At 44.0% G+C, this 27,509-nt stretch overlaps 1 protein-coding gene across 1 annotated transcript in view; it reads right to left on the bottom strand.

Moving 5' to 3' along the window:
* LRRC7 (leucine rich repeat containing 7) overlaps window positions 1–27,509 on the bottom strand; it is a 186,751-nt gene that overhangs the window by 158,346 nt on the left and 896 nt on the right.

The raw sequence follows: 27,509 nt of genomic DNA, 5'->3' as shown, positions 1-27,509 counted from the left end.
TTCAGCATACTGTGGTATACTCCAAATTTCTAAAGGAAATTCCTGAGTATTATATCAATGCTGCACAGTCCATTTTTACTCACTGATGCAAAATACCAACTGAACATTAGTCACTGCCTAAGGCTGTGCATGTCTGCATCACTGCTTCTGTTCATTGGCTTCATTCAGTCACTCCTCCCATATGGAATAATGGCACGTTCATGTCAGACGTGCTCATCTTTGTTTTCTCCTTTCTCCTTCCATCCCAGCAACAGATCACAAAGCTGAAAAACTGCAAATATTTTTTCTTTGTTACAAATGCATGGGCCAATATTCTCCAACTGGCGATAAAAAAACCAAAACTCTTTTTTTTCTTTTTTTAAATTCCAACAGTCAGTCAAAAAAACATCAGGCTCAATGTTAAATATTAATGACTCATTTTGTTTCCATTACAGGACAACTAAGAGGCAGCAGCTCAAGACTGTTTAAGAGCCCTCCATAACTTTAAACACGCTAAGGCTGTGGATGTGCATGTGTATCTGTCACAAGCAATTTTGCTCCAACTTACTGACATTCTCCTTATGTATATCACAAGGCACCAGCTAGAATTTTTGGGCCAGATCCAAAAAAAGAATTACTTTACTCTCCCAGACGCACACAGCTTCTACTGTTATTTAACATTCACGGCTGCTAGCAATAATTAAAGCAATAATTAAACGCTCAGTGGATCTGTAAAGGATGTTCCTGGTACTGAAGGAAGAGGGCAGGGCATGAAACAGAGACGGAGAAAGGGACGGGTGACCAGCTCGGGGCTGGCTGTCCTCAGTCAGTCTGAAGAACCAGGACTTCTTCGAAAGAGCTCCTCTCAGCTTCCCGTCTCAAGCACATTTACTCGAGAGCACATTGCCTGCAGCCTCCACGGCACGCAGCACTGACCCACACGCCTCAGCTGCTGATGCACGCCAGTGAGCTCTCCAGGCCCCACGGAGAAGGGCTGCGCCTGCCAGCGTCTGTCTGGCAGCGCGGGGCTGCCAGCAATCCAGGGCGGCTGGCATGGGTGCTGTCCTAGAGCGACCGAAGGCAGCTCCAAATCACCCCCTTCCTTGTGCCACCTCACATTCTCTCTCTGCAGTGTGAAGACATTCCTAAGCTACATTCTTAAATATAGACTTGTTTACTGTCAGTTAAGTTGTGCTACTTAGTACCTGTATAGATACTACTGCAGAAAGGACTGCTGCAGGACCCCCAAGGTTTGTGGCTTACCCTCAGTCTGGCAGAAAAAGAAACAGACTGTGATCCAGAAACAAAACCAGAAGAGTCTAACCTGTTCCTGAGGAGGAACCAGCACTTCTGAGGAGAAATCAAAATGCAGAAGTTACAGGTATGAAGAACACCTGCCCTGTTCCTCCCAGCAGATAGCGGAGTAGTGCTGAGCACACGCTTTGTGAGCACATGCTGAGAGCCAGGAGGAGGTGGACACAGACCACTAGTAAAATGATGGTACGTAACATACGTGTAAGTTACCTCACTGAGACACAACTCACTGGCCTTGAGCAACGTTTTTGTTTCCTTTCTGCCACACAGTTTTGTGTAATTGCCTTTTCTTGTGCTGTTACCGTAACAACATCGCTTTTAAATCACTGTCCAATGAATAAGGCAAGTGACTACATTAACAGAATCCAAAGGATGGCAGACTTTCTGAATATTTGAAAATTATTAATGCAACAGCATAAAAGATAGCAAACAAATCTTAATTCTAGGCGCACTAGGAAGTTAGGAATTTGGTCTTTTAGATGAAAGATGTCACATGGATATGGCAACTTTTTTTTTGCTTTTGCAACACTTTACAGTTCAGCCTTCTATCAAAGGACATCCAAGAGTGATTTAACCACTTACCAGTTCATCCTCACACCTCAGTGCTGAGCATAAAAATAGCATCTGAGTATCCTAGACTTATTTGATACATCAGAATTCCACTTCAAACTTAGTTTATGTTGTCAGCTTGATTAATGTTTATTTAAGCATAGCTGAATAGCAAAACTTGAAACAAAGGATAAAAAGACTAAAATAAGCCAGACAACATTCCCATATACATTTTGTTTAACCAAAATATTTATCCTTAATCATTCCAGTTAATCTCCTCTGGGGACCTGGAAACCAAGGGCCCAGCCCTTGCTCCAGAGCTATGTAACTTACGGGGCATTCTGAGGTTAGCTTCTCTTTGGGCAAGGGAATAAATCAATCAATCAATCAATCTTTCTTTTCTCTCTTACTTTGCTTCCTCTAGGAATTTCTTCTATCTTACAGAAATGTCAGCAGTGGGCTTTCATTTCCAAACATGATGGCAATAAGAGACTGGTTTTCTCTCCTGTGCAGTCTGAGATCGAGTTTCTTCCTCCCTTCCCTTGTTCTCAGCTGCAGTTACAAAATGCAAAGGTAAAGAGAACACATTTCCCTCTCCCTGGAGCTTCCCTGAGATTACATTCCTATCATAGTCTTTAATTAGCAAACTTTTCTGTAGCTTAAACAGTGTTCTTGCTCCCCTCAGCACTGCAAGACTCACAGAGCACTACAGAAATAAGCCATGAGAAGAACCTCCAAACACCCAGTTTAATAAACTTCTAATCTCTAGTCCGTCAAAGACATCATCCGCGATGATCAGCAGACGACAGCTCTGGAATTCAGAGCGATTTCTCCACCGCCACATTCCCTGCACTAGCCCCTACCCCACCAGCTTTTGTCAGTTTAGTGGTTCATTCTGCCACAAAAAGTCTGCTGAGAAACATCCCTATTTTGGAGACATCCCATTTATCAAGCCTGCACCGTGGTGACACCCATGGCCTTCGGTGAACTGAGAGCAGAGGCACAGCACTGCAAGTCTTTCCATCCTGAGGCTGCAGCAGAGAGGCGATGTGTTATGAGCCACCAGCCCGCACAGCCCAGTCACCCCCTGTCTTTCTCACTGCTGCTCCGAACAAGCCACTCTGCAGCAATCACAGCAGCATTCAGCCCCGGCAATGTCTGTATGCAAAATGGAAGAGTCTACGGACGTATCACTATAAGGCAACTATAAAGCATTCTCCACCACCGAAAACCAAAGGACCTCCATGCGTCTGCATTTTCTGAGCCCCTGACACAGCCATAGGGCTGGGAGATTTCTGCCACTGAGCTCAGAGGAGGTGGAAGACAGCTTTGCTGAACTGTTTCAGATTCATTCCCAAATAACACAGTTCTTTGCTATGGTAGTCTCCAACTGCCTGAAAGGCTTTTTTAAACAAAACTGATGGGCATAAGAGAGGAGTCCAAAATTAAATTATTCCAGTGGACCAGCCCAGAGCATCAGCTTTACATCATTTTCCTTCTGAGTTTCACCACACATCTGAAGAAGGGCAGAAAAACTTGCCCTGGTGTATCAAGAACACCTCAGCACAGTCTAGCATTAGCTGGAAGACATTTTCATAGTCTCTAAAGAGCAGTGGGGATTTCTCTTCCTTTCTTAAAATAGATTTTCTTATTTTGCAAATCTGGCAATGGCTCTGTAGATAAGAAAGAGAGCCATAAACAGCTGAGAAAGTATGAATTTCCCTACAGTACATGGCCAGTGTATGCAATCAGCCCAAACAGCCATTTTATTACCCAGCTGCTCATATTCAGAAAAATTACATTTTGCTGACAAATAAACTACCAACCAAAAATATTAAGAATCAAATGGTAGCTCAATAGCTATTACCCCTTCCTTTACTGCTGAGTTTTGATGAATTACTTTTCATGTAAATAAGCAAACAGAATGACATTGCCTGTCTAAATTTGTAAATAACAATACATTTTTTTTATATGTTGCCATGAGATATTGACCGCTTTTACTGCTCGTATGTGTATCCTGCAAGTGATCTCTGGTGTGTTAAATCATCCCAAGAAAAGCAGCCTTCTGCAGTGAAATCTAAGCCTCAGCAATGAGTGATGGCCATGCGGCAGGTGAGCAGACAGCCTGAGTCTGGGGTGGTTTCCAGCACGTCTGAAAAAAGCTGTTGTGGCTGTGATTACACACTAGATAAGCACACTTTTCCACTTATTGCAGGAATTAGCTTGCTTTCCAAATAGGATTCGAAAGTGCTCCGCCCAAATGGCTGTCCGGCTGCTCACTGCCAATATTTTAGGATGAAATCTAGAACTAAAATAAACTCATCACTTATTGGAGCAATGAATATATTGATGCCTGTGGGCCATTCTAGCATTGCCTTAATGAGAATTTATAGGAACATCTGGGGGTTTACTTCAGCAAGAACCACCAGGATAGAGCAGGCCAATCTTCTCTGCACATTTCTACTTTATATTGGGCCTTCTTTTCTAAAAGCAAAGTCTTTAGAGATTTTGTCTGTATATATTTGGAGCCTTTGACTTGTGTTCTAAGACTATAGATAAGTTGGTCACAGGTATAATTACAAGAACCTCTTTTGCACCATATTGCATGTCCTTGGCAGGGAGAATTAGAATGGACCAGGCAGCTGCTGTACCAAATGATTAATAGAGAAAATGGGATAATCTGAATAGTTACCGGCCTGTCAGCCTGACACTGATCCTGCACAATGTAATGGAATAAGCAATACACAACATTATTTATAAAGAATTACAGCAGCTTAATAAAATTAATGCCAGTACATGTGTATAAAAAAATGCAGCGTCAAACTAGCCTAACAAATTTCTTCTGATAGGATTACAGGTATGGGGGATCACAGTACCAGAGGTAAAGCAACATAATTCAGCGGGCATTAGATTTACTACTGTACAACTTTTGACAGAGAAATCAGAACGTTATAAATCAGTATATTAAATTAAACAGACTTGAAACTCACAAGAGAAAAGTTTAGAAAAGAAGCTTAATTGTAAATGGAGAACCACCACAGAAGGACTGCGTTTTAAATCCAGGTGCCAGTTTTGGGCTTTTGTTACTTTACCCCTTCTCCAATGACTTAAGAAGACAAGAAATCATTTCTGAGCAAGTAAATTAAAAACAGCTGAGCTGAAAACAACTAAGAGAGCAGGCAACAGCCCTTGGTTGGACAAGAGGGAACAAGGAAACAATGTATGTTACAACATGGCCAAACACTGTCCTATCACTGGGCAAAAAAATACCAGTATCCAGCTGGACCTGGCAGAGTAAAGGACTCCAGGATGGGAAGCAGTGAGAAAGGAGTGTGGACTACACAGAACTGCTGTGTACCGTGCAAGCAACATGAGGGAATGGACTAATGCAGTCAAAGATATCAGAGATAGTCAAAGGGAGGAGTTCCAGCTGCTGCCTGGACCACTGCGTTGCAGTACGATCCTGGAACAGCAAGAAGCAGTATTTGTTTGGGGTATTGTAACATTTGGAATAAAAATAGAATATAAAATTAAGAGAAAAACCATCAGCCTGTTCTGTCTGCGCTCCCTGGAGCTGATACATCTTCTGCAGGAAGAGGCTGCTCTCGTGAACCAGACTGTGCAGGGTATATTAATGAGACCCACACTCCAAAGCACCAGCCACAACAGCAATGTTCTTCTGAATTAGGATAAGATCCAAATACCCATTTTCCACAGCTCAGTTCTTGTAGAAGCTAATTTCTTCCTAATAAAGCTGCAAGAGATTAAACCTCAAACGTGAAATGTTAGCAGAAAAAGAAATGTTCAAAGGACAGGGACTAAAGGAAAGCCATCCAAGTCCATCAAGTCACACTAGATGCTGGATAAGTCAATTAAAAGCAGTGAAAAATGCTCAGATGTGCTGAACAGGGCTATAGGTTTTTCATTAATTGTGACTATACGGAGGATAAGACGCATCCACTTAGCTTGAGAGGAAAGTGAATAAGAATATTCAAAGAAGCTTCAGTATCACCCCCAGGCTGATTATCACAGTCTTTCCCCTGAAGAAGAGTTTCCCTTTCAGTGTGCTTTTTGTCCAGAAGGATGAAGGACACAGTTATTGATGCCTTCCCTTCTATAATTCTTTTTACCTACATGTATTTTCCTTTCACAGAGCCAGAGGAGATGCTGACACATCTCCATCCTTTTTCTTAGAGATTCATCAGCTAAAATAAATCCTATATATGTGAATAGGAAGTTTAATTCATTCACACTCCTGTGATTAACAAATGTAACAAGTTAAATTAAAAACATTTAACTCGTAAGACTTAATAACATGCTTTTTGTGGTGATTTCACTTTTCCTACAAGAAAGTTTCCTTCTACCAAAACTTGGAAGTATATTTTTAAAAACTGTGGAACTGGAAGTAATGTTGTAAAGTATCAAAATCAAGAAAGCCTTTCAGGGACAATTACAATGGCTGAGGATTACTTCTAAAGTTGTTTAAATGCTTACATTAACAAATGTTTAAGTTCTTAAGAAGTCCATTATGAAGAACGCTACAGATATCTTTATTCCAAGAGTGAACTATATTAGTCCACAAACTGGCATTTCAACTGTGCTTAAATATTATCCTGTCAATTTTGGATCACTCCTCCCCCCACTCTCTTGATTGCTGAGTTGCAGTAGAAGGTACAAGCATCATTTTAGGTCTCAGAATATGTAAAATGACCGGCCTTAGGTTTAATCTGATCCTTGCAGCATCCACTTAAAAGGACTAATAAAACTCATTCAGCTATCAAGCACAAATAAACCTATGTTCTATTTACCATACACAAAGGTCGTTCTGACCAAACTGGAGAGGCTCCAGCTGGTGGAAAGAATCTAAAATAATTTTATAGGAAAGTGCCTGCTAATGCCAATGTACATTCAAAAAAAACCAACAACAAACCAACCCCAAACCAAAAAAACAACTGCTGAAGGCACACGGGCTCAGATTTCTAAAATATTTAGTCATTGCACTCCCAGTTTTGAAATAAGCTCTGACTTATGCAAGAGCTTAAGGCACGCTTTTGAAAAGCGTGTCTTAACGCTTCTCCACCACCAACTCAGACAAGACAGACAGGAGTGCCAGCCTGAGACGAGTTATATAAATGAGCGTGTATCAGGATGAAGAACAGTGGAATGCAGGTCTGAATTGCTAATCAAGAAATGAATACAACAGTTAAAAATACTGAAAACATTTAACTATCATCCATTAAAATTTATTGGCAAAACTTCAAGGGTTTCCCACAACTGCCGGGTTTCTCATGGCTCATAGCGCTTCCCTGTTGAAGAAGGTAGAGATAAAAGGTCAGGGAAATGGATATGACTGTGCATCAGTGTAGGCAAGATGACAACTGTCACTCCATGGCTGTATTCCACAAGAGCTGACAGAACATGCCAGCTTTGCCTTATCTTTCTTTTCTCTGAAGAGGAGCAAGAACAGACACTGCCTACCTGGAGCACCACAAGCATTAACAAACCAAGCAAGCCGGTGTCTTTCCAAATCACTCTGCACACACTACATGGAAACCTTCACAATCCATATAGATGAAATCAGGCTGTGACGTTTACCTTCTTACGTTTTAATGCTGCTATAACCTACAGTGAAATACCAAGGTGAGGTCCATTATTTTCTTAAATGCCATTCACGTCTAAACTAATGTTATTTTTTAAGATCTCAGTGTTTCTGAAGAAAGATGAATTTTTATTCTCGCAGTAAAATGAACCAGCTAGCTGAGGGTAAACATGTTAGAGGACTCCTCGAAGAACTTTACAGGCATTAGTGGTGACATCACTGATGATGTTAATTTTAAAATCTGTATTTGTCCAAATGGAAGACGACAAATTTGTTTTAAATGAAAATTCCTCTTCAAGCTTTTCAAGGGTTATTATCTATAAGGCAAAGTATATAGAGAAGACTGTCTATAAATAAATTATATATACACACAGAGGCAATAAGGTATTTATTAATAAAAATGCATAATTACCCTAACACAAACAAATTTGTGCTAATGTAGAATAGTGATCATATTGTGTAAAATACGCAGTCACAAGCTGCAGTTACAAAGACTTGATAACCTCTGTGAGAGGGGACATAAACTGCAATGAAAACAAAAATGTGCTACTTTACATTAAGTTCAAAGGATGCAATTTGATCATTAGATTCATGGCTTCATGGGAGACAGGGAATATACAACATAGAGGAAAAATACCAGTATTTCTTCTCTGCCATGGTCTCTCCCACCATTTTCTTTGTGGAATGCTGCATCAATTAAACAGAATAAACAGGAAGAAAAAGCACAAAACACTCCACTAGTGTAAAAATTGAAATATTTGTACTGGATCCATAGCACTGGCAGCTTGCACACTGAGTGCTGATCTTTGACAGGCTATGGGCTTTATGGTCTGCTGGCTGTTCCCAGTAAGGAAAGTCTTCTAAAACCACTAAAATAATCTATCAAAGACTGGCAAATGGTAAAGATGAATGATCACGTCACAATGCTTGCTTTCTTGGCCTAGAGATGCCACCGTTATTTAATCATTTTCAGAAGTTACGTATTATCTCATCCATAAGTCTCCACTGCTCCAGGAACCTGACTGGGACTGATCTAGGCACGGTCCCAGGTGAAATGAAGCTGCAAATTAGAGCAGCATGAACCTTGGTTGGGCCTGAGCTGTTATTATGCCTGAAGAGGTGCCTGGCTCAAATAATCAGTGAACAATCTGGCTTATAATTAGTATTAAAAGGGAAATCAAAAGAAGGAGACAGGTCACCTTATACAGACCATCTTATGGCCACCAAGCCATAAACATTTGCCATCTCACACAGAGGACCAACATTTGTCACTCAAAGGGAAGAGCGACAACTGCTAGGACATAGCATGTTAAGGCATGCAGATGAGTAATGCCTGTTTTCCAGGCGTGGTCTTATAGCCCGAGACTAGTCAAAAACAAGGGCAGATATCACAGCTGATTCCTGATTCTTATGGACAGTGTCTAATCCAAGTATTTCTATGTAAATGGCTGCTTTTAATTTTCAGCTTCTAAGGATGCCCTACACTAAAATTATGAGATTATTACTAACTTATATGAACATCTACCTGTCTAAAATTAAGATCTTTTAACTTTTACATGCGTTTTAAGACATTTGTTCATAATGGCAGATTTAGCAAGGACCTCTTTTGCTCTTTAGGTAGGTAAGGCAATGTCATTGTTCCAGGGTATTACAGAACTATTACGCCTCATTCCATAGCTCACTGTGGGTCATACTCTAAGAACCTACTTAAGAGTATACAGTGCTAACAATAACTAATGTTATTTTTGTTTGGCTAGGAAATGTTAATTGTTTTCAATTTTTTAAAATTTTATTTTATTTTAGATTTTTCCTTTCAAAAGTCACAAAAACCCCACTTGTTACATAGACTTGGAGTTTCAGAGACATGAACTGTGACACTGGCTGTGAGACTGAGCATAGCTAAAGCAAGACCACTGGAGCTAGTTTATTAAAGCTAAGGTCCTTACCAATACATTTCAGAGGCTTTTGCCGCTAATCTTTTAGCAAGAGATACAGTTAAAATGCTTTTCACTCTCACAATAATAATAAAAAAACAATAAAAAATTGAATTTACTGAAAGAAAACAAATTCCTCTTCAGACACACCATGGAAGACACTCACCAAAAGTAAGTACTTCAGGTTACAAGCAATTATAATGCACTTTTTCGCAGTTTTACCTGACACAGCAGTGCCAGTCAATTATTACTGATGCCAACCTGCTACAGACTCATTGCAGTAAAACCAAACGCAGCCCTACAGCACTATTAGCTAGATCCCAGTGTATCTGCCATACGGATGAGGCCTGCCTCTGCCTGGCTTTTCTCCCAACCTCCCCAACACACCTTTGCCAACCATATTCTGCAAGGAGAATGGGAAAGGCCAAGCTGACATTCATAGAACATCAACAAAAAACAGGGACAAAATGATGTCCTCCAGCCCACCCCATATTAATGGATATATTCTGGAACAGACATATTATGGATCGACCCTATTAATGCCACTTCTGACAAAAATGTTTAACCTTGCCACAAAGCCCTTTGTAGTTTAAGATGATAGCTGAAAACATCTTTATTTTAATGTACCTAAAGATCTCAGCCAGTATTTTTTCTTCTATCAAAATCTAGATACGCCAACAAAAACTAGCAAGCCTTCATGCTAAATAGCAGCCAGCAGTCAAGTAAACTTGTCTTTGAAGCAGCACTCAAAAGTGAGCATCAATGTGCTATGGGACGGTGCTTGAGGACATTTTACTATCTACATTTAATTGGCCTGTGACTCTATTTTGATCAGTTCTAGTCAGTGCTTGCAAATAACACAACTCTCTATTTGGTGCATAAAATGACTGCTCTTGCTATTTAAAGACCCCACGAAAAAAATCCAACGACAAAGCTTTTAGAACTGTTCTATACCGGTAAGCACCAACCTAACACAAAGACAGCGGGTGAGTACTTGACGTAACTTGAATGGTGCAGAAACTCTTTGCAAGCACCATGGGTGCAGACTCTTCCCACCTGAAGGGATGCTTGCCAGGGAGCTCCATCCCAGCAGCAGAGCTGGCCTGCCTCTTCAGTCATCTGCCCCTGGTTTCCTTGCCTCTCCAGAACAAGTGCACACGGGGTTTTGTTTTTTTTTTTTTTTTTTTCCCTTTTTACTGTCACTTTTGCTGAAGATCAATATAATCTAGTTGATATCTGCTTAAGAAAACACAACCTTCCCTTTCACCACACGCAACTTGCAAACCAGACTGGATTTTCCTGTAATAGGCACTTGATTTAATCACACTGAGCTGTTCTAACTGGTGCTTCCAAACAAAATTTTGCAGCATAAAATGAAATATTATCGGGGCACGACATTGTGCAGAATATTTTTTGAAAGAGTGAAAGGCATCTCAGAATGATCTCTTACCAGTATTTTTATACCTTCATTACACTGTGCACTATTTCAAGTACAAATATCAGCTTGTTAAAAAACTGTATTTAGCTCTGTGCAGAATAAAACCTCCGATAAAGCTGCGCTGAACACATAAGTTTTGGCAGCCTGATTCATATCTCATGCAAGTTAATGTAAGTTTTAATGATCTCAGGGAACCTTTGGATCAGGATCCAGTTTGTGTTCGTGATTCTGAAAGCATGAAGTGACTCATAATTTCCTATCTTTTCCTCAATGGTTTTAGAAAAAGAATTAAGCTATTTTGGAGTTCTTTTACAACCTTCAAGAACTGACACATCATACGCACTTGCAAAAATAAAAACAAGAAGCCCAGAAAAACAGAAAAACAAAATGGAAGACATTCTTTCTCTTGTATTAGCATACTGCACACAGCTAATAAAAACTTGACAGGGGAATCGGTGATTAGAAAGTCACCTACACATTCTTCATATAGCACATCTCAATGCCTTAAATGGCTCTTGATTTTCAAAGCTTTACAATGGTTTGGGGCACAGTATTTATTCCACTGCCTGTATGTACAGGCACTGCTACAGACATGAGTTCAAATTAAATCATACAGGACCACTGTCTGTCCTGTATTGCTGGGTCATTCGTGTGCCTGCATAATAGCCTGAATGTCTGAGATTTGCATTCCACTCTTGAAACCATAGGTGAGACACCAAGTTTGCTCAAGCTAATAAAGGACGGGCTATAAAACATTTGGACCTGCAGGTCCTTTTCTGGTGCTTCTCAGAGCTGAACCTCTGGCTAATCCTGGGACTTTGACCCCGAGGTCTGCTCCTAAGACGTGAATCCTCAACAGCTTAATACATGTGAAAGCAGAGAATTCAGTTCCGCTTTCTGTGCCACGTTGAGTGAGCGACTCCTGTTTTACGTTACCGTCAAGGAAAGCAGAGCGGGCTCCTCATTCTATGCAACTCATGGGCTGCCTGCACATTGCTTTGTGCTCACTACAGGTTCCCATACACCCCCTTTCATCGTGAGTTACACAGCTGCAATTATGTGGTAAGTCCAAAGAAATAATTGGATCTGCGCTAGTGAAAGAGAAAGGTAAAGGAGAGGCACAGAAGTTCCTAGATCCAATGACTTCAGCAATGTTCAGTACAAAATATAAAAATGAGATATATTCAACAATATGCCCTTACAATACAGAGTCTGAGATGACATTTCAGCAACTTAACTGAGCCCCTGATATAATTCCATTAATGTTGTGTAGTATAAACTATGGCTGAAGTTGCTTTATATCCCTTGCACTTCATTAAATATACATTGTTACAGGACTCTTAGAACTCCTAGGAATAAATCTAGCTTGTGCTCATCTTGTTGACAAATACCTCACAAATATATAAGACACTGAAATATCATAAAATTAAACATTTTGCTCCAGGAAATCAATTAGAAAATTGTTACTGATATTGTAAAAGACCTGGATTTCTTTCTTGGCATGTTTTTTTTTTTTAAGGATTGGTGTTTATAAATTATTTTACCATGTAACCACTGAGGTTCCTGTCTCATTCTGTCCCTGCTTGGCTGCCGTTAGCGTGTGTAGGAGAAGCTGTGAGGATGCAGCACAGCACCCTTCAGCTCTATTTTCTTCCCTGAGAAGAATGCAACACAGATACCGACACAGGATATTTTTGTAGGGTGGGTGTTAAACCATCCAAAATGAGTCCTTGAATCCTGCCGGGCCAGAGCAGGGGCAACGCAGGCAAAAACAGGGGTGGTTTTGACCACGGTACGTGAGCTGAGTGCCTCATCTCACACCGATGTACTTGCCTGCGGTCTGCTGGACCCGTGTGGGGCTCCCACTCCACTCCCAGCGGTACCCACAGCGATGATGATTTTCCAAACCAGCAATTCTCAGGCGGGGTTTTAAACTAGTGCAGCCCCAAAGGCCAGCGCACCCCATCAGCTCGCTCGTCCCTGCACACTCATACCATAAAGTCATAATTTAACACAGTATATATAAAATGAAGAGTAAAATAATGAACATGAGCCAGCAGTGTGCCCAGGTGGCCACGAAGGCCAACGGCATCCTGGCCTGTATCAGAAGTCTTGTGGCCAGCAGGACTAGGGCAGGGATCATCAGCACTGGTGAGGCTGTGCCTCGAATACTGTGTTCGGTTTTGGGCCCCTCACCACAAGACAGACATTGAGGTGCTGGAGCGCGTCCAGAGAAGGGCAACGAAGCTGGTGAAGGGTCTAGAGAGCAAGTCTCATGAGGAGCGGCTGAGGGAACTGGGGTTGTTAAGTCTGGAGAAAAGGAGCCTGAGGGGAGACCTTATCGCTCTCTAAAACTACCTGGAAGGAGGTTGTAGTGAGGTGAGGGTCGGTCTCTTCTCCCAAGTAACAAGTGGTAGGATGAGAGGAAACGGCTTTGAGTTGCGCCAGGGGAGGTTTACATTGGATATTGGGAAAAAATTTCTCACCAAAAGGGTTGTCAAGCACTGGAGCAGACTGTCCAGGGAAGGGGTTGAGTCACCATCCCTGGAGGTATTTAAAAGACACGTAGATGTGGTGCTTAGGGACATAGGTTAGTGGTGGACTTGGCAGTGCTAGGTTAATGGTTGGAGTTGATGATCCAAAAGGTCTTCTCCAACCTGAACGATTCTGTGATTCTCTGATGCTAAATGGGCAAGATTGCATATCCACACAAAACACACAAGAACATCTTCTCAAAGGAGTAAAAAAATGCAAAAAAGCTCTGGTTTGGCTAGCAAAGGAGAGGTGATGAGAGGACTGAGGGTTTGACATGGTAAGCTGGGCAAAGCGGCAGCCACAGCCTCCTGCGCAGAGCTGAACACCGGCACCAACTTACAATGATAAGATACCAAAGCAGAATTTGCCCCACCGCAATTTGAAAAGATAAGCAAAAAGAGCAGAAAAGTAGAGAGACAAAATGTGGGAGAACAACCTTAAATTACGTTTAGCTGTGGACTATCTTTCCTTTCAAAGTAATTTTAATAACAGAACAATCATCTCCAGAACAATGTCATGATGTAGCTTGCTAATAAGCTTCTTTCACTCACTAATTAATAATGTTATATCTGCAGTTAAATGGTGTCAGTAGTCACTAGTCTGTATTTCATTTCTATTTAAATTTGAAATCCCTATTTTAATTCCATTAGCTAAATAGTAGACGCCCCAGCTGAAATGTTGGAAGCTTTTGTAAGACAAACATCAGCGGATGGCTTTCTCAATAGACTAGCAGCCACTTCATTCATGTGCTACCACCTTTTCTTGAAATTCAGTACCCTCCCATACTGCACTGGTATTTAATGAGTGTACTTTCATTTATACCTATGGAGCTCTCTTGACTTCAATTAAATTATGAGGATAGAAAGGAGCAGAATTTGACCTTCTGGCTAGATCCAGATAGAAAGAACAAGCTGCATGATATCTCAGAGTCAAATCTCATGCATCTAGTCATAAACTCCTTTCCAAAGATGAATTAAATCAGCCTGCGTAACAGACATCTGAGCAAAAAGCTTAATGTGTTTTGATGTTGAGATGAGCTACACACAATTTATTAGGAAACAAATAATCATAGTAAATTACAGTTCACAGCTGAAAACAAGAGAAAGTGCCTTAATATTAATAGCGTTTTCCACCGTACAGCTTCCAAGTACCCTTTCTGTTTCTCTCTGGTTCAAGCAGTGAAATGCAGTGTGTTACTGCAACACCCTCACCACAGCAGCAAACAGAAGTCTGCTTTACCTGCTGAAAAACCATGGCCAGGTCGCCTCTCTTTTGTATGCAGTTCATCTCAAAAACCCTTTTGCACCATGGTCTTGAACGTGGAATGGTAAAGGAGTTTGTAGCTGGTCCCTTCTACTATTGCTTGGCAAGAGCCTGTTACTTCACTTGTGCAACGTGCTCCACAGACCTGCGGTGTGGCATGCAACGCCTGCACTCAGGTCTCGCTGCAAGGTTTTGGCTGATCTCTGCTCTCAGCTATAAATATGTAGTCCTCAATGGTCAGGAAATAATGCAGAGGGTGTCTTCCAAGTCACCAGGGGGGGAGGAGGGGGGGGAAGGTTTTCAATTTTTCTCTGTGTTTTGGAGCACAGTTGGTTGAAATGAAATCACAATAAAAGTAGAAAAAAGGTTTGCCCATTAGTGCTCAACTGGTAGTTTAAAACTAAGGGCTACATGACTAAAATGAAATATATGAAGAATTAAATGCATTACAGAACTGCAATATGTGTTTTTCGGAGATATCAACAGATGCTCTATCTGAAAAAATAATACTAACATTCTACATTTCTGTACGTGAAAAGTCTGTGTTACAGGATCAGAATGGCAAGTCAAGCTTTACAGCAGGACAGCATGAATACTCCTTTGGCATTAAGGCAGTTTTGCTGTGCATTTTCATGACATCACCTTTAACCACACAGTCTCACACTAATTTTTCCACAGAACAGCCCTATCAGTGTATATAGGGATGACACTTTATGGACAGCTATTCTTATCTTTGTTTTCTCATCCTTGTTCAAAGAACAGTTTTACTTCCTGAACACTAGTTAAAGCCTCAGAAGCCGGGAGGACTCTCCATATGACTCTCTGTGTTTCTACAAAGAGTATCACACAGCTGCTGCAGACCCTCCTCTTGGAGCTGCTGTGCCAGTCCTTGCTGCCCTGCCCAAAAATGTTTGTTCTCCCCGCTGGGACACTGAGCAGCTACATGCTGAGCATCCCAGACACTCAGGGTGACGTGGCTCCCAAAAGCCGAGGGCACTCCCCACTACAGGATGGAGTGCGCTCTTCCAAAGGCTGGCATGTTGGTCAAATCCATCTGGATTCTCAGGAGGGTGTAAAAAAAGCTCCCTGCTGAAAGACTGGCCACCCCACACTGAACCACAGTGTGCCCTTCTTCCAAAAGGGTCAGAACGTTTCAAAATGGAAGACCATCAAAAGTTACTATCCTAGGCAGAGAATTGTGGTTTTCCCCCTCTAGTCATAACAGTCTAAAGAAGAAAATATTTATCAGGGAAGCAATTATAAACTGGAAAAATTCAGTTCAGGACCCAAAGTCTGGCAGATGTGCAAGTTTTTTCATGAGACTGAAGAAGAACAGAGCAGGTCTGGAAAAATCCTTGTGTGCCTGAAAAGATCTACTTCTTTATGTAGATGTTTCAGAAATTCTGGGTAAACTTGAAAAAGAAAAAAACCCTACCCCTAAGCAGCTTTCCGAAGAGCCAGCATCCACCTTTGCAGCTCTTCCACAGGGAACAGCTTTGCCCTTCGGTCTTCACAAAGCTCATCCCTAAGGCACAAGGTCGGTACCTCCGCACAACGGAGCGTCCCAGTCGGACTCGGAGTTCCCACCTGCGGGACCAGCCACTGCAGCTCTGCGGACACTGCCCTGAACATCCAGCCCCACGCTCTGCATGCAAAGGCAAGCTGAGGGGGACAGTCATCTCCCTTTCGTCTCTAGGAAAGCTTTCAGCGGTCAGTGCTGATCACCGTTTCAAGGTGAATGGGCCAGTATGGCAGAGCTGAGGAACAAAAGCACCGCTGTCAGAGTATGCCATTGATCAATGCGCAGCTTGCCTGAGCTGGGGTCTGCCGCAGGTTTCTGCTGCGGCAGCGGCACGTGGGATGGGAGCCTGAGCAAGAGCTGCCCGGGGCTGTCACCCAGCTGCTGCCCTCCAGGAACGGTGGGAACAGTACAGGTCCCTACGGCAGCCTCTGCGCGCTAAGGGCTTATGGGAAAAATCAAGCTGCTTATTAAAAAAAAAATCCTGAAATGGCAACACAGCTGCTATGAAAACATGACTCAACGGGGTCATTAGGACACGCAGGATTTAGGTGCGACCTCCCCCTTTCACGGGGAGTCTGAGGGCACTGCCTGCTGAAGGCAGCCCCAAGAAGGCCCACGTGCAAGTAGTTTGCCCTTTTTTTCTGCAATAATATAACAGTGAACACCAATGCTCTTCAGACTTTAAGGAGAAAACAATTCAGCTCCAAGATTTCTTTATTTTGCTGTTTGCTTTCACGCTGCTTCATGGAGTCCCTGCTTTCACTCATTGCCTCCTGCCAAATACGTGTGAGTATTGTGACACTTCCTAAACACACGCATCACCTGAAACATGCTCTGCTCACCCCGTTTCCAGTTTAACCTGTTCCAGCACAAATTATTCCACTACATATCCTTCAGACGGAACTGAGAAGCCACAGGAGGTAAAAACGAAGCCCTGGCACCACCACATGCTGAAGGTTTTGAAAAGCCATAAAACTCCTTAATGGTTTGCATTTCACTTACTGAAAGTTTCCAGGTCCTCTACTATTGTGAGAATGGAGCAATCTCTACGATCAGTGTGAATTCAAATGTTTATGCATGTATTCACATAAATCTGTATTTATATATATATACACACATATACGTTTATACACACGCACACACAAATAATGTGTGAGAGACAAGGGCCGATAATGGGTTTTGTACTCAACACTAAAGTGCTTTTTCTTAACCCCAAAGAAAGGAGGAACCAAGTTATCTATTGTAAAGTAGATCAAGAAAGAGGATGGATAGAAGCTAAGAGGTAGCTTCTGTAGATGATTTCATATTCAGACTTATCAGTTCATTAGAAAGATAATGATTGCTCTTTTTTCTTTCTTGTCAACTATGAACATTCCTCCTAAAGGGTATTGTATTGTAGGTAAGCATCTATTAAGAAGAACAAACTCATCATATTCTGTTAATCTTATATTTCTGTTAATACTGGTTGTTTCTTCATGCTGTTCACCCCTTGCTGCCAAAGTCAGTGCATTCAGACTAATGGACTAGAAAAATGCAAAGTATTTCAGAAAGGACACAATTTCTTTTGCCTTAAGGTTTCCCAGAGCTATTCTAAAGCTATTAAAAAATGGTCCCCTCATTGAAATAAAAAGGAAGGACACACTAGATATGGAAAATGCTCAAAATAGGATGAAAAGGATGGGCAAAGGTATAGACTTCTCTGTGAAGAGTCACTAAGTAGGTCAGTTTATAAAAGAGATGAGTTGGGGGAAACGTGATAGATATCTACCAAATCCTGGGTGGCATGGAGAACATGGATCGGGAGCAGCTCATCATCATCTCCAGTGCAAAAACGAGAGCTCCAAATAAACCCGGTATCAGAGAATAATTTCTGATAACACAGTACGTTAATCCTACCTCTCAGTTTCTCCCTAGGTGACCCCCTAACTTATTATAATGAGTTTAGTGTGACTACTCAGAACCAAATCTAGCAGAAGTAATTAAGATTTATCTAATCTCAGGCTAATCTGACAGCCAACACTGATGAGTTTTTTTTTCTGCTTTAACCAAATTTACAGATGATATCCCAATTGCAGGAGCTGCATAGAGGAGATGCAAGTCCTGAGAAATACCAGTCTCCCGCCTCCTTATTCTTGTCCTAATTTCATTTCCCGGGGTAAGGTAGTGCCTGAGCAGGTAGAGGGGCTGGTGGGGGCATCGGAGCAGAGAACGAAGATGACCACAGAAGAGTCTTTCTGCTAAGAAGCAATATGCAATATCGAAAGGTGGAAAAAACAAACCAAAACACCACTGTATAAGGGAATAAAGCAACCTTGGGAGTGTTGTTAAAATACTGTATTCTGAATAAGGGATGTAGACCCCAATGTTTCTAAAGACAGCTCTGGACCAGAGCCAAACCCAGCGACAACCAATGTAATCCCATTTAGCTCCATGTGCCACAAATTAAGCAGCCCTTTAAGTTACTGCACAAAACATACACCTCATAAGCAGGGTCATCACTTAACTGTATTGGAAACTATTTTCTTTGTTGTATTTCACACAAAGTCAGCTAAATTAAAGAAAAACTGGGGAGGGAAGCAAATTATACAACTAGTTTTTGTTTGGTTGGTTTTCCCCACCCCTCCCCATGGATACAGATTGACTTTCTTGATTAATTTTATACAAAGAGCACCATTCCAAAACCAAGATGTCTTGGACAAGGACTAAATATGGTATGACACTTTGCATCACACCTATTTATGCTAAATCTGTCCACACAAAAATAGCAGTGATGATTAAAGAATGCCAGCAGCCCTTGCACTCTGACTGGCACTTCCAGGATCTTAATTTTTAACTTGTCGAAGTTAACATATCGTTGCTATTATAAATGGAAATAATCACTCAGCAGCAGAGTGTTAATGACATCCCATTAAAAAGAGTGCCTTTCCCTGGCAGAATGAAGACACAGGCACTGGTTAGCCTTGGAAAGTGCAGAGAAAGACTTACTTTAAAGGAGTTTCTGTGCACAGAGTTGAAAGCTGATGTGCTAGCAGAGGCAAGTATGTCAGTGTTCATTTTTTAGCATGGCCTCTTTCACAGATACTCCTGCAGGAATCCTGAAATGTGGCTTTACTAGGAAAAAAAAAACTTAGAAAAATACTGCAGCATCTGCAACCATGGAACAACAAATAAAGAAAAATGTATTTTATGGCACTAAGAAAAATTCCTACAAATACATACATGTTAACTGAGGTTTGTTCTCAAATTTCATGAGGACCGGTGTTCCCCAAAATGGCACATCAGGCAGAAGTCCCTAGCGGGGTCCAAGTCCATGACAGTCCATGAAGATTGCCTTTGTCCTGAAGATAGTTCTGAGTCAAATCCTCTGTTCTAGGTGACATTCATAAACCAGGAACCACGTTGTTACATAGACTGTATCAATATATGGCTACAAATAGAATATATGTATGTTCTAGCATTTCTCACATAAACTGTTATTCTGTTAAGTATTTGGTAAAAAATACTGTTCAAAAAATATTACATTTTGTCTCAAAACTCCCACAGCTTCTTCCTTTCAGAAAGCAAGAGATGGTTCTACTTAACTGTCACTCCAAGAAGATACTAAGAGACTTTCACAGCATTTCTGATCCAATTTGTTTTGATACTTAAACCCTACCTTAAAAATTAAAAGTCACCCGTGTAAATAAATAGGTTTTGCTCAGCTGTAGAACTTTCAAGAAAATTATTAAACCTTAGAATGTTATTAATACTGGTCATAACTAAATTTCTGTACTATAATGATTAATCTTCCTGCTCATCTACAGGATTACAACATTTTCTTAATTCACGAGACAACGAATGTATCTATGATTCGACAGTAGCATCTCTGCTATGCTCAGACCCCAGAGGGGACAACGTGCTCCCACGCAGGTGACACAACGCGGCTCCCTCGGGCACCAGAGGCAGGTACAACCCTCTGCTGTGCATCAGACATAAAGACGTCCTTCCCACCTAGCAGGAGGTGGGATCCGGTAGACCCTCCAGTCCTACGACACAAGTCACCGCAGGCGCCCCGTGCTATCCTACAGGGATGCAGAGGTGCAGGTCATTCTACAAGACAAGCCTGCGAAGCAATACTTTCTTATCTGTCACAGGACAAAGCACGGATGAAAAAAGGAAGAAGGTATCCAAGAATCACCAAGGAAACGCGGAATGTGACCATCAACGTAGGGAGTCCAAGAGGATCCTGGATCCTCCTGTTCAGGCTGCACCTCCAGCTGCTTCCCAGCACCTGCCTCTCCCCACGGAGCCCTGTAGATCCCCATGGATCACGACAGATCCCCGCTCCTCCAGTAGGCATCTCCTTCCCTTCTTGCCACGTGCCCATGGAGGAGGGGACCAACACGCATAGCCCCTCAAAACATGGGCGGTCATGAAAGCTCACGAGATGACATTGCTTACCTACGGGTAACAGCATCCATGCTCACATCATTACTCTTCCCCCTCTCCCGTCCACACTAGCTGGGTGCCCTTTACGTCGGGTGACTGCCCTTCGCATTGGGTGACCACACAGGTCTTGCACCAAAACATCCATCGGGCTCCGGCTGCAGCACGTCCATCCTCAACCTCTGGCCCTCCCATGGACATCCATCATGGACAAAGCCTCACAACTCCTCCTCCTGCATGTAACCACGAGCATTACAAAGCCTTCCTGTTACAAACCAAAGGGATTTGGGGCTGTTATGCCACTGGGCAGAAATACCTAATGCAAAAATGAGTATTTCTCAGCGAAATCCATTTGAGGGTCACTCTGCTCTTCCATCACCCTAAAGAACTCTTCGCTCTTTATTTCACATGTTCATGAATTTGTAACCAGCCTCTCACCAATGTTCATTCAGAACATCGTGAGGTGCTCTGGTAACTCATGTATTTCACAAATCTCACTGCATAACATGGCAAGATACCTTCTGGCACATGACTGGAAAGCATGGCACATCGCTGTGCAATATGTCGCTGTGCCGTGACACGCAGAAATCTTAGCTTCTTCTACAGCGCTTGGCTGTAAGAGACTGCAATTCTGCTGTTGAAATGGCTGAACACGAGGAGGAGCATGTAAACTCACGGCAAAGATGAAGAAGAGATGCACAGTGCCAGACAAAAATAAATCCTTGCACCCTTGCTGCTCTCAGGTACTTACCTATTAGTCTGGCATCTATACACTGATTAGCTGTTGAAAACCATCAGCCATTTCTGGAAACAATTTCTGAATGGTTTGCAAGATAGAGCAGGTTACACTGCAGGATATTTTTGCCAGGAAAAAAGAAAGACCATTTCATATTTCTGGTTCATAATCAATATCCAGCCTACAAAGCACCAGGAAGATAAAACTGCGTTATTACTGCAGGAGAAAGCACTGATGGATTTAGGAAAAAATCCCTCGCCATATAAGGGCTGTGAACATTTTCCCACTTAAGACAACGTGTGGGATCATATTCACAGACACAGAAATATGTTCTGTTCCCTGACACCCACAGTCCTAGAACACCGGGCTGAAGTGCTGGCAAGAATAAGAACCATTTGTTAAGTACAAAAAATGTCTCACATAATTAGAGAACTGCTGAAAGCTACCAATTTAGTACTCAGGCTTTAAAATTTAAGAATTTTTATTGTAACAACAGTGAAAGCTTCAGTATGCCTAGAGGTGGAACCGCCTAACACATGCACCATACGGTTTGATCAGTGTATCAAATACCCGAGGCAAAATTAAACGCAAGGTACAAGGAGATTTCGACACCACTCAAACAACACCTTTAGCAGATTTTACGCTAATTATGAAGTGAGGCTGCCCACCAGGTACTGAGAGGCCCCTTCCCGCTGGGGTGACGCATTCCCCTCCCCAGCCCCATCCATTTCACCGCCAGCTTGCCCGGCCTCCAGGCATCGCTCCGGAACCATCCCCACGTTTCCCTCTTGTCAGGGTGGTGCTCCAAACTGCCCTTTTGTCCAGAGTAATGAGGACCATGAACATCTCACAAAGCATCTACCAGGGCTGAAGAGCTTCTGCCCAAAAGACTCTTCAATGGTCAAACACTGAGAACAGCAACAGTGAAGAGAAGGCGGGAAGGCGGTGTTGAAAACAGAACATACGGCACTTGAATGGAGTTTTTTTTAATATATTTGAGAACAAAGTGTGCAAGAGAAGCAGACGGTGGGAGGGATTGGTGGGGTTTGACCTGGGAAGAGCTGGAGACGGAGCTCCTGGCCCTGCCACCCCGTGCTCTGCCAGCAGGACCTGCCAGCCACATCTCTGCTCCTCGGCCACCGAAGGCACCAGGGCCTCCCCGCTGACAGCTCCTCTCATCTCCTTACAGCGCTTCCTCAGCCTCACGGCTCGGCTCCCACCGGGGCTCCTTCACCTCCGACCACAGCCAAGACCCAACACCTACCACCGATGAAATAATGCATGTTGCAGAAAGGAAGGACAGCACTGATGACGGCCTCTCACGTCACTCCTGACATGAGACGAGTAAGGTGTAAATCCATTACGACAGTGGGTTCCTCTCAGAGCAGTTGCTGGCATGCCATCTTTCTCCTGGCACGCCCTCAGCTTCCTTCCACAATCTTCCCTACGTCAATTGCAGTAAAAATTTTAAAAGTACAAAAAAAAAAAAAAAGGACAACAACAAAGCAGTATTTTAAAATCAGCAGCGGAAAAACAATCCAAGTCAACCAAAGCTTTAAATTCCACTCGATTCTCCACTTCAGAGCAGCACTCTCTGGGGCATGGAGCATCAGCTACGTGACTCGAGGTCAGTGCCCACAGCCCGCCGACTCCTACCGTCAGCGAGCAGGCGGGCACGCTCTGCTCCACTCCGCTCCACTGCTCGCGATGTCACACGACATGAACTTCTGAGCTCACATGGATTTCTGTTTATCAAAATGCTCTTTAAGTACGTATTTTATGCCTGGAAGATTGCTCTATTGATTGCTCTATTTATAGTCCGTGTCATATCTTCCAAGCATCAAACTTCAGTGATAAACTAAGCATCAAAGATTTCACAAGTATGTCTTTACATCTTAAGCGCATCATTGAAAAACAGTAGTGACTGACAATTTACATGACATAAAGCCAAGTGTTTGTTTCCCATCCAGGGGAACTTGCACAGCAAGCGCAGACCCGCAGGAGTCCCACCCACCGTTTCACACATCTTGATTACTGGATCTGAATAAACGGTATTGCTGTCCTGCACCCAATCGAGACAGACTCAGATTTTTTCTGCCCACTGTCGCCTACGCTTATAAAAGGTTGAACTTGCTCTCCTCAGATTTTCTTTGCACCACCAGCTCTCATTTTCATTTCCTTTCCCCCCAGCAAAATATCTAGGGGGGGGACGGGGCGGGGGGAAGCATTTTCCTCCAATAAGCTTAAACTCCTGTAGCTATATATTCCTTCACTCTGGATACAAGTGAACTAAAGGATGAAGACTGTTCTCCTCCTCATTATAAAAAAGAGCAGCCTTCCTGAGCTTATGCCTTCCTTTCCTTCTTTATTCACCGTAACTTGATCCATTAACATCTTACTTGCTCCACCTCACCAGAGCACCTCTCGAGCTGTACGGATTTTATGCTCCTTTACTTCCCTAATTTTGCACTTAGCTACAGAACTGCCAGGGGCAGCCTCTCCTCTGGGCTGTCAGACCTCTTCCACAAAGTTGTACCCAGCCCAATTCACAGCTCCTTCCATGCGTTCTTCCTCCTGACCATTACACCTCTCCACCTTCGACTTTTCTGTAACTTCCAAGCGGGTCACACTAAAAAGTGTGTATCTGCCCAGTGAAGATGCACAGTAAAACATGTAGGATTTCTCTGCCATCAACAAATTGCTGCACTCCCAGAAAAAAAAAGATCTGACAAAAAGCGAACAGTTCTGAAAGACTTGTCCTAGGATTTGATGCAATCTGCCGTGCCGGCAAATTAAAGCCTACAGAAACCACGCTAAAATTAGAGAGAGCTGAGATGAAAACCAAAGACACATGGTGGCTCTTACAAATCTTTAAATAGGGCTTAATACAACATTCAGGTGCTTGGTCCGTGCTCAGCCTAGATCTACCGAGATCATTAATTTAGATTACAAAGTAGCGCTGACTATTTCTGGGACAGTTTTCTACACCACACTTGACAGGGTAATTGGGGCGGGCTTTCAGACACTGGTCTAGTGGACCAGCGGATTTTCAAAGCGCCTGTGATGGGGCCAACGGATTCACGCAACCTTATTTCAAGGGAAGCATTTCCTCCTACACCCACTTACAGAAGGCCTGACTCTCGGGTCACCAGTCCAAGCCCTGCCCAAGCGGGGCCACCCAGGACCACAGCCGGGGCTTCTGCGCAGCTCCGGGGCTGGAGTCACCGCTCACACATCACCCTCCAGCAAGTCAGGGCAGGGGTTGTATTAGCTGAATGTCTAGTAGGCTAAAATTCACCCTTTTGGAAGCACTGGGAAACCTTTGCAGCACGTCGGTCCCCCGCTCCTCTCCCTGACCCCAGGCACCGAACGGCTGTCCCTCCTGGGCAGCAGCTCCTGGCGTTTGCCGGAGGACCCAACGGCACCGCGGTGGCTGCGTGCAGGGGCCGGTGCGGAGCCCAGGGGTGGCTCGGTGGGGCTCTGGGGCTGCCACCACGCAGCTGCAGCCCGCTCTCCCTCGGGAGCATCTGCTGGCCACGTTCGGATGTGGGTTAATCCCTGTTTTCTGGGTCTACGATGAAGTTCGATGCTCTGCCGTATTTTGCATCACTTGGCGTCTCTGCTTTAAAACCAATGCAAACAGCCAAAGCTTTGTACAGATGCAAATACCTCGGGGGCTATTAATTCCTCATTAATCTGAAGTTTTGTGGCTTTAACAGCGCGTGCGCGCGCTGCCGTCTTGAAATATTCCAGAGATAATGGACAACCTTCCTTTTAAAATCCCGTTTTGTAAGCAACTACGACTTTAACGAATTTGTAATGAATGATTAAGAAGCGTTTCTAAATTCCTGTGGGACCAAGGAGTGAAGAATTTGCTCACACCCATGCACCACTCCTCCTTTCGATGGACTCCCACGAGCGTAGCAAGCACAGGTCACGCCGCGTCCGAGCGGCCGCCTCCAGCCAGGCTCTCCGCAGCGAGCAGTGTTTGCTTCCGAACTGCTGCTCCCTACTTGTTAAGCATCCAGTGTACAGCAGGCAATTAGTGATGATTGCTGTTACTTCGGCAACCGCAAAAATTGGTTTAATGTAAAACCATTTTTTTTTTTAAGTATTTCATATTATTTGTATAACAGAAACACACTGAAAAGCTCCTCCTGTGTGAGATAATTAAAAGAAAAATTTAAAAATACTGTTTTATCAAAGAAAAAGTTTTACACATCAAATACTAGCAAAGGCTAAAGTTCACATGGACATCAAGCTGACACGGCACATCAAGGTATTTGATTCTAAGATCACGAAATTAATACCATTTTGAAATAAATTACAGTAATTAATACTGTTTGAAAAATGACAAAACCTTCCTTCACTGCAGTTGCATGAAAAGAAAAATACACGACCTCCTCAGGAGGCTGATTCCCTTTCCATCCCCGTACCTATGAACTGAAGCAACATTAATATGCTCGAAAAAGAGGTCATGTTTTCCAAGATGCACAATTTATTTATAATTACGTAGCTTCTGAAATCAGCCGTTCCTATTTCTTTAACAAGTCTTGCTACTTCCAAAAAAGTGGCTGTAATATGCAATGTGGAGGTTGCCATGGCAAGCATACATCCTCTGCCGAGTCTCTGAGCGAGCAGATGCATAATGGCAAAACCCACCAGATTAAGTCACTTCTCTTGTCAGGTAACAATGAGGATAACGCTCTATATTTCATCTGTTCCTAAGGGTTATAATTACTCTGAACACCTGAGGTTAAAACCAAGAACAGCACGTGGCTGGAGTTTTTCGCTGAAAACCACAGATGTACCAAAGCAAAACGAAGGGGCTTAATTGGAGGGATAGGCATACCAAAAATATCCACGATACGGACCGTTTTTATCTCCCCGAAACCGAGGAACTTTCAACAGCGCCTTCTCACGGACACGACCCTTCCCCGGCCTAGCCTCGCAGAAATAACGAGCAAACCCGGCCGTTTCCTCGGCCCCCCCCCCCGGCACACGCGGTCCCCCCCTGCCCTCGGCAGGGAGACGGAGATGCCGCCGCTGGAGATGGGGCCGGGGCAGCCGCAGGCCCCGAGACCCCATGCCTGCGGCCCAGCTCTCTGCCCAGGCATCAGGGAGGTTCTTCCGAATTCCCCGGGGGAGCAGGTATGAGCTCATCACCCCCACTGCCCTGAGGTCCCCCCAACCCCGGGCAACCGACTTCCAGCACAGGCTAGCCTTCTCCAAAGCGGCCAAGATTTAAAAGCCGGGTTGTGTTAGCAGAGGGATGACAGCACCTAAGCCACATGGGACGGTGAGAAGCCGGGGGGTTCTGGAAAGGCAGCGTTTTCCCGGCACTGCTGCATCTCGCCACGTCTCCCCGAGGCGCCGGTCCTTCGGGAAGAAGGTACCGAAACTGGAAAGGGCGCAGAATTTTCCAGGAGCCGTGCCAAGCCCGATGCCTCGTTTCAGGCAGGTTGAAGGGAACGACCGCGAAAATAACCACAGAAACGGCGTTTCGGTGCGGGAGCCCTGCGGGGAGCCGGGGCGGAGGGACCGGGGGGGGGCGGTTGGCGGCAGCCAGCGCGGTCCGTGCCCGAGGGCTGCGCACCGAGGGGAGCCCCGCCGCCGGGCCGCGCTGCCCCACCGCTCCCCCGGCCGCTCCTTTGTCCTCGGCGGAGGCTCCGCGGCCGCGGACCCGTAACCCGACCCGATCCCGGGGACACCCCGCGGCAGCATCCCGCACCGGGGGCGGCGGCGGCGGCAGCCCTGCGCGGGGGAGCCGCTGTCACCCCGCGGGCGCGCACCCCCCCACCTCACACACACACACGAAACCCCCTCACACGCACACGAAACGCCCTCCAACCCGCTCACCCACACACAAAACCCCCTCACACACACACACAAAACCCCCTCAAACCCCCTGACACACACAACCCCCCCCAAAACCTCTTCAAACCCCCTCACACACAAAACCCCCTCACACACACACGAACCCCCCTCAGACACACACAAAACCTCCTCAAACCCCCTCACACACACACGAACCCCCCTCAAACCCCCTCACACACACAAACCCCCCTCAGACACACACAAACCCCCCTCAGACACACACAAACCCCCCTCACACACACACCTCACACACACACACACACCTCACACACACACACACACCTCACACACACACACACCTCACCCCCCCCCCCTCACAACCCCCTCACACCCACCCA

The sequence above is a fragment of the Aquila chrysaetos genome, chromosome 12 (assembly GCF_900496995.4).
Source record: "Aquila chrysaetos chrysaetos chromosome 12, bAquChr1.4, whole genome shotgun sequence".
Taxonomy (NCBI): domain Eukaryota; kingdom Metazoa; phylum Chordata; class Aves; order Accipitriformes; family Accipitridae; genus Aquila; species Aquila chrysaetos.
This window is presented reverse-complemented; position numbering and strand designations above follow the sequence as displayed.